This window comes from Littorina saxatilis, linkage group LG1, assembly GCF_037325665.1.
Source record: "Littorina saxatilis isolate snail1 linkage group LG1, US_GU_Lsax_2.0, whole genome shotgun sequence".
NCBI classification, from domain to species: Eukaryota; Metazoa; Mollusca; class Gastropoda; order Littorinimorpha; family Littorinidae; genus Littorina; species Littorina saxatilis.
The window spans coordinates 86,092,829-86,101,453 of NC_090245.1; positions in this window are offsets into that span (position 1 = coordinate 86,092,829).

An 8,625-nucleotide genomic window follows, 5' to 3' on the forward strand; every position below is an offset into this window, starting at 1 on the left:
CCCTCTTTGTAAGACTATTTCTAATTCGGATAAGCTAAACTCTGTCAAAAAATAGCTAACTCAAACACGGATATCTCAAACGTCATTTTGACAGATAAGCCAAACTCTAAACACTGTCGGAGATACTTTTTTTTTTTTTGCTTGAAAAACACGTCAGGAAGATAAACATATTTCGTCACGGCTATAATTATCCTTCGGAAACGAACACGTCACCTGTTTTTTGGTATGCGGGGAAACTGACGACATGTAGAAGGAACAGATCTGTGTGAAAAGCAAATTAACCTGAGGAATATATGTGCTCATTTTGAGCGAGTGGTGAAGATCAAACCACAATATACATGCAACAAAACAAAAAATTTGCCTACAATCTATGTTTACGGAGATTTGATCTTGATTTATGACTACAGGGAAAAATTGTCTAATTTTTTTTGGCTCACGTGAGTGTAGCCTATGCGATCGTAACTTTGTCTGTCTGTGCGTGCGTGCGTGTGTGTGTGTGTGTGCGTGTGTATGTCTGTGGTAGAAACTTTAACATTTGGTCATTTGAAGACGTCACATTATGGTGTAAGAGGGTTAGACGTCACGCGAAGGAATTACTGAACGTCTCGGTCATTGTTATTTTGAGCGGGCCGAGACTAGTTGGCAGTCGTGTCTGTAAGTAGGCTACATGCAGACAGACAGATCTAGATCTAGGGCCAGTTTCATAAGCCGGAAACACAGTCGACCGACTGCAGTTGTCCGAGATAACCACAGTAATCCGACGTAATCGGGTTTCACGAACAAAATTTCAGTCAGTCGACTGCGGGTCGTCTCACCGGAAGTCGGCCAAACACGGTGATGCTCTTCCCCCAACACTGTGTTCGGCTTACTGCGGTAAACCGAAAATAAATGTAATTATCCGCACAGTCAATGGCAGAATGCTCACACTTTTTTGGATTGTGAGCCAAACCTTGTGATTGTTCTTCGAAATGTATCTATCATGACGCAGTAATCCAGGAGACAAGTCAGGGTTATGTCTTGAAGACGTCACATTATGGCGTAAGAGGGTTTGACGTCACGCGAAGGAATTAGACATTTTATATCTTTTCTCGGAAACTATCAAAGCGATCGGGCTCATATTTTGTTTAGTCGTGACCTCCAATGACCTCTACTCTTTGAGGACTCACAACCAACTTAGAAAAAAGCCTCCAGACTAATATAGTTGTCATGGATTTTGCCAAGGCATTTGACAAAGTCAACCACAGTTTACTGTGCCATAAACTCCACCTCTATGGTGTCCGAGGAAAGGTCAACGACTGGATCGGGAGCTTCCTCAGTGGGCGCCGCCAGTCAGTCGTCGTGGAAGGGGCAGAGTCTGACTATACTGACGTCAAGTCAGGAGTACCCCAAGGATCTGTGCTGGGCCCATGCCTCTTCCTAGCCTACATCAATGACCTACCGGACAGAGTCACTTCAAGCTCGCGCCTGTTTGCAGACACCATGCTGAACAGGCCAGTGACTTCTCAACAAGACCACGAGAGTCTCCAGGACGATCTGCGAAGCTTAGAAGCATGGGAAGAAGAGTGGGAAATGTCATTCCATCCTGACAAATGCAACACCCTCCCAATGACTCGAAGCAGAACAACCAAGCCCCACGACTACGTGCTCCATGACCACCAGCTGGAGTCGGTGGACGCCATCAAATACCTGGGCGTCACCATTCAGAAAGATGCAGGTTGGGACAAACACATCAACAACGTGTGTGCCAAAGCCAACAGTGCACTAGGCATGCTGAGGAGAAACCTGAAAATCGGATCTCCAAAGACAAAAGAACTAGCCTACAAATCACTTGTCCGACCAATAGTCGAGTACGCTTGCACAGTCTGGGACCCGCACAAGATCAAAGAGGTCAGTCAGATTGAAAAAGTGCAGCGTAGGGCAGCTCGTTTTGTTCTCAACAGACACAAACAGACGGCCAGCGTGGACGACATGCTCAACGAACTAGAGTGGCCCTCGCTAGAAGAACGCAGGAAAGAGGCCAGGCTCTCCATGCTGAAGAAGATCACATCGGGATCCGCACATGTGAGGTGCGAGGAGCTACACCTACTCGCCCCAAGGGCTAGAAGAGGAGTCCCCACAGAGAGACAGCAATTCAAGCGGATCCCAGCGAGAACAAACTACAGAAAAAACAGCTTCCTCCCAAGAACAATCAGGGACTGGAACGAGACCCCTTCATCCCTCCTCCTCTCACACCCCCAGGCCCCAGACTCCTGCACTGCGCAGGAGTCGAGTTCCTGCATTGTGCAGGAACTCCCCAGCCCCCAGTAGATTCTAGCTAGGGTTTTTTTTTTTTTTTTTTTTTTTTTTTTTTCACTCTTTGGAATCTGCAACCCTCCACAATGTGACATAATGGTCAGCCAAAATGACCGTGGTCAAATTAGTCCAGGCATCTTAGCCACTTTAGTGAAGGGAACGTTGAAGTGACAATGACTAGGTTTAAAATGTCCCTTATCAGAAAGTTCAACCTCAGTCCTTTGATGTTTATTAAACACATTTTCATATAAAGTTGGCGCTTCATATGAAAAAGTGGCTTTGAAATTGACCCTAATCCTTCTTTGGGCTCTGTAAATGTCGTTTGGGGCTATGGTTGTAAAACGGTATCTACTGGTCACCCCAATGTATAAACTGAAAACTCTTTCTGCACCAGAACACGCAGAAAGGATTGTATCTGCCTGATGTCTGATGCTTTTAAAAATCCCCAACCACTAACACCTTCAAAACGGACATTAACTGACACTGTTGTTTTTCCCTATATAATCCTTACTATTTTTCCGAGACGTCGTCCTGTTGTGTATTTAGCTTGCCACAACCTCATACATGGTCCTAAAAGTTAAAGTTGAAGAAAATACTAAAGATAAATGAACAAGCTGACGCAGTGTCATTCGCACCGTGAATCCCCCCATGGGAACATACTAAAGTCTGGTTCCAAATAGGCTCAATTTCCTTCTATTTCTTTGTATTTCTGCCTCGTAGGGGTAGGGGTGTTCAAACCAAAGGCACCTTTAAACCAAAATTCAAATCACACATCTTACAATACTAAGACACTCAGCAGTGAAGGGGTGTCTGCTGGTAAAATATTCCAAACAATCCTAAAAGTACTTCACTACTAAACGTGCTTTTAAAAAGAGCCGTTATTTTCCCCTCTATAATCAGTATTGTGTTTTCTGCGAACATGTAGTCTATTTAGATGGTTGTCATGTGCACATGAGTTGCTAAAGCGTTTTCAGTTGGGCATATGTCGAAAAGCAAAGAATTAGCCCTTTGAAAACCATCAGAACTGTCACACAAAAATAACATTTAGGCTATCTCACCAACTGACCAAACATAGGGCTTTTCCTTATGTATTATGTATTGTCGTGTTTTTTGTAGCATACTTGTGAAAACAGCCACCACTGTTGTAAATGATACTTTAAAGAGCATTATTTCATTTTTACAGTTGAAGGACAACCTGGACTGCCGTATATTACAGCTGTTTTACAATCAGCCAAAATTTTCTTAACAAACGTATGTTAAGAACAACTCCCATAGTGAAATTGAAGGAAAACAAAGTGAAAATCCCCCTGCCATATAGGAGCTAAAGAATCAACAATAAACGACTGCATGGATAGCTTGATGCACGAATGCATTGCGGACATGTTTGTCTCCAACCAAGAGAAAGTTCCAAAAAATCCCTTTTGTGCTTCTTATTATACAGTGACGTCAAAGACAGCCTTTTCTGCTGTTCATACATTCAGGGGTTATGGTTACACTAAACGACGTAGTTGTAGCCATACTGCCATCCAGATTTATTTTTTCCTTGCGAGCAGTCACAGGGTGTTTGTGCTGTCTGCCAACCGTTAGATGACCCCGCCCAAGTCTGTTAAGGGACCGTTTGACCGTTATAGAACGCGTCTTTTTGATTTTTTGGCACAGTTGGAAACGGTTGATTTTTATCCCTACCATTGTTTCCAAACATTATATAGGAATGTTTTGTGAACAACGGATAATAGCCGCTACTCGCATGTGTAGCAAAAGTGAGCGTACATACTCACCCTGGTCGTCCAGCCGTTGTCCGTTGCCCGTCTTTATCTGTCTGTACTGAACATTACCTTTGGATTTTTCTCGAACGCTATGAAGTGAAGAAACACCAAATGTTGCAAAATGTTGTATGACCCCAAGAGCTCAAAAAAGATACTTGAGAACCTTGACCTTACCTTAAGGTCAAGGTCACAGGGAGAATGAATGTGGTCTAAAAACTGCAAAATTTCACATTGTGCCAGTTTTCTGGAAAACAAATTAAAAACAGCGGGCTTAGTTTTGTATGGTATACAAGAAAAAGAAAGCCTTATCTTCTGATACCATTTTGGTTGACCTCGCTTCAATGTCAAGGTCAGAGGAGCCCTTCAAAGTTGAATTGTAGACATATTTTGATGTGAGCTTGCCCCTTTAACTTTACTATGGACGATATCTCTTACAAACTTAAACACTGAGTGGGGCGTTTGTTAGAATTTCATAGTGAGCCACATCTGGTCACATATCGTTAGGGTCAAGGTCACATTGACCCCTATGAAAAATGTGACCAAGCCGGGTAAAGAAATCCATGTGTCTTGGTAAAAAATCTTAACAAAGCAAAGCCCATGCGACTCTCATGCTTGACCTTTGTCTTAAAGTGACCTTGACCTTCAGGTGACCTTGAAGGTGAAGGTCTAACAACTGAAGCTGGCAAGGACATTGTACACTATTAGAACTGGTTTACAGATTTTTCCTACCAAATTACACATGACCTTTGGCCAAGGTCAAGATCATCAAAGGTCACACATCACAAGGCTATCAATTCAAGACATAGGAAGCATAAACATACTTATTGGCACTTTCTACAAAGAGACATTGTCACTTTTAGTGATTCAATTGCCCGTTTCAGTCACATTTCATAAGGGGCAAAGTGACCTTGACCTTGATGATATGTGACTAAATGTGGCTCAATATCAGTATATAACATGTGCCCCACACAATTATGAAGTTTGAAAGATTTTTTTCATAGTTCAGGGTCAAGGTCACTTCAAAACATGTATACAATTCAACTTTGAAGGACTCCTGTGACCTTGACATTGAAGCGAGGTCAACCAAAATGGTATCAGAAGATAAGGCTTTCTTTTTCTTGTATACCATACAAAACTAAGCCCGCTGTTTTTAATTTGTTTTCCAGAAAACTGGCACAATGTGAAATTTTGCAGTTTTTAGACCACATTCATTCTCCCTGTGACCTTGACCTTAAGGTAAGGTCAAGGTTCTCAAGTATTTTTTTTGAGCTCTTGGGGTCATACAACATTTTGCAACATTTGGTGTTTCTTCACTTCATAGCGTTCGAGAAAAATCCAAAGGTAATGATTTGTACAGACAGATGAAGACGGGCAACGGACAACGGCTGTACGACCAGGGTGAGTATGTACGCTCACTTTTGCTACACATGCGAGTAGCGGCTATTATCCGTTGTTCACAAAACATTCCTATATAATGTTTGGAAACAATGGTAGGGATAAAAATCAACCGTTTCCAAATGTGCTAAAAAATCAAAAAGACGCGTTCTATAACGGTCAAACGGTCCCTTAACAGACTTGGGCGGGGTCGTCTGACGGTTGGCAGACAGCACAAACACCCTGTGACTGCTCGCAAGGAAAAAATAAATCTGGATGGCAGTATGGCTACAACTACGTCGTTTAGTGTAACCATAACCCCTGAATGTATGAACAGCAGAAAAGGCTGTCTTTGACGTCACTGTATAATAAGAAGCACAAAAGGGATTTTTTGGAACTTTCTCTTGGTTGGAGACAAACATGTCCGCAATGCATTCGTGCATCAAGCTATCCATGCAGTCGTTTATTGTTGATTCTTTAGCTCCTCTATGGCAGGGGGGTTTTCACTTTGTTTTCCTTCAATTTCACTATGGGAGTTGTTCTTAACATACGTTTGTTAAGAAAATTTTGGCTGATTGTAAAACAGCTGTAATATACGGCAGTCCAGGTTGTCCTTCAACTGTAAAAATGAAATAATGCTCTTTAAAGTATCATTTACAACAGTGGTGGCTGTTTTCACAAGTATGCTACAAAAAACACGACAATACATAATACATAAGGAAAAGCCCTATGTTTGGTCAGTTGGTGAGATAGGTAAATGTTATTTTTGTGTGACAGTTCTGATGGTTTTCAAAGGGCTAATTCTTTGCTTTTCGACATATGCCCAACTGAAAACGCTTTAGCAACTCATGTGCACATGACAACCATCTAAATAGACTACATGATCGCAGAAAACACAATACTGATTATAGAGGGAAAAATAACGGCTCTTTTTAAAAGCACGTTTAGTAGTGAAGTACTTTTAGGATTGTTTGGAATATTTTACCAGCAGACACCCTTTCACTGCTGAGTGTCTTAGTATTGTAAGATGTGTGATTTGAATTTTGGTTTAAAGGTGCCTTTGGTTTGAACACCCCTACCCCTACGAGGCAGAAATACAAAGAAATAGAAGGAAATTGAGCCTATTTGGAACCAGACTTTAGTATGTTCCCATGAGGGGATTCACGGTGCGAATGACACTGCGTCAGCTTGTTCATTTATCTTTAGTATTTTCTTCAACTTTAACTTTTAGGACCATGTATGAGGTTGTGGCAAGCTAAATACACAACAGGACGACGTCTCGGAAAAATAGTAAGGATTATATAGGGAAAAACAACAGTGTCAGTTAATGTCCGTTTTGAAGGTGTTAGTGGTTGGGGATTTTGAAAAGCATCAGACATCAGGCAGATACAATCCTTTCTGCGTGTTCTGGTGCAGAAAGAGTTTTCAGTTTATACATTGGGGTGACCAGTAGATACCGTTTTACAACCATAGCCCCAAACGACATTTACAGAGCCCAAAGAAGGATTAGGGTCAATTTCAAAGCCACTTTTCCATATGAAGCGCCAACTTTATATGAAAATGTGTTTAATAAACATCAAAGGACTGAGGTTGAACTTTCTGATAAGGGACATTTTAAACCTAGTCATTGTCACTTCAACGTTGTTCTCTAATATGCTTGGACTAAATATGGAAGAAGAAGAAGAAGAAGAAGAATTACTGAAAGTCTCGGTCATTGTTATTTTGAGCGGGCCGAGACTAGTTTTTTCTTCGAAATCGGCCATTTCCACGTGCGAATGAGCAAACGGAAGTGGTAATGTTGCTAAATTTAGCCCTCGACTTGGCCATTCGGATTACTGTACAGTCGGTCGACTGCGGTTGTCCGCGGGTGACGGTGATTCGCTCATGAAACGCGCTTTTCGGTGACACGGCGATCAACCACAGTCCATCGACTGGGCAGTCGATCGACTGTCAGTCGGTTCACTGCTATCTTATGAAACTGGCCCCTGGTGTCTCGCTTTCTTGCACAGTTTCACCTATGCTTACTGTGTGTGTGTGTGTGTGTGTGTGTGTGTGTGTGTGTGTGTGTGTGTGTGTGTGTGTGTGTGTGTGTGTGTGTGTGTGTGTGTGTGTGTGTGTGTGTGACGGAGTGATTGAGTTTGTGTTACTGTTTGTCTATTTCTTACGTGAGCCTTGAAGGCTTCGCCTCTTGTTTTTTATATTTAGTCAAGTTTTGACTAAATATTTTAACGTAGAGGGGGGGATCGAGACGAGGGTCGTGGTGTATGTGTGTGTGTGTGTCTGTCTGTCTGTCTGTGTGTGTGTGTAGAGCGATTCAGACCAAACTACTGGACCGATCTTTATGAAATTTGACATGAGAGTTCCTGGGATTGATATCCCCATACGTTTTTTTCATTTTTGAGTCACTTGAGAAAAAGTGACTCTATGTAATCGGTCAGTGTTAGTCTGTCCGGCCGGCCGTCCGTAGACACCACCTTAACGTTGGACTTTTCTCGGAAACTATCAAAGCGATCGGGCTCATATTTTGTTTAGTCGTGACCTCCAATGACCTCTACACTTTAACGATGGTTTCGTTGACCTTTGACCTTTTTCAAGGTCACAGGTCAGCGTCAAAGGAAAAATTAGACATTTTATATCTTTTCTCGGAAACTATCAAAGCGATCGGGCTCATATTTTGTTTAGTCGTGACCTCCAATGACCTCTACACTTTAACGATGGTTTCGTTGACCTTTGACCTTTTTCAAGGTCACAGGTCAGCGTCAAAGGAAAAATTAGACATTTTATATCTTTGACAGGAAACTATCAAAGCGATCGGGCTCATATTTTGTTTAGTCGTGACCTCCAATGACCTCTACACTTTAACGATGGTTTCGTTGACCTTTGACCTTTTTCAAGGTCACAGGTCAGCGTCAAAGGAAAAATTAGACATTTTATATCTTTGACAAAGTTCATCGGATGTGATTGAAACTTTGTAGGATTATTCTTTACATCAAAGTATTTACATCTGTAGCCTTTTACGAACGTTATCAGAAAAACAAGGGAGATAACTAGCCTTTTCTGTTCGGCAACACACAACTTAACGTTGGGCTTTTCTCAGAAACTATAAAAGTGACCGGGCTCAAATTTTATGTGAACGTGACTCATTGTGTTGTGAATAGCAATTTCTTCCTGTCCATCTGATGCCTCATATAAT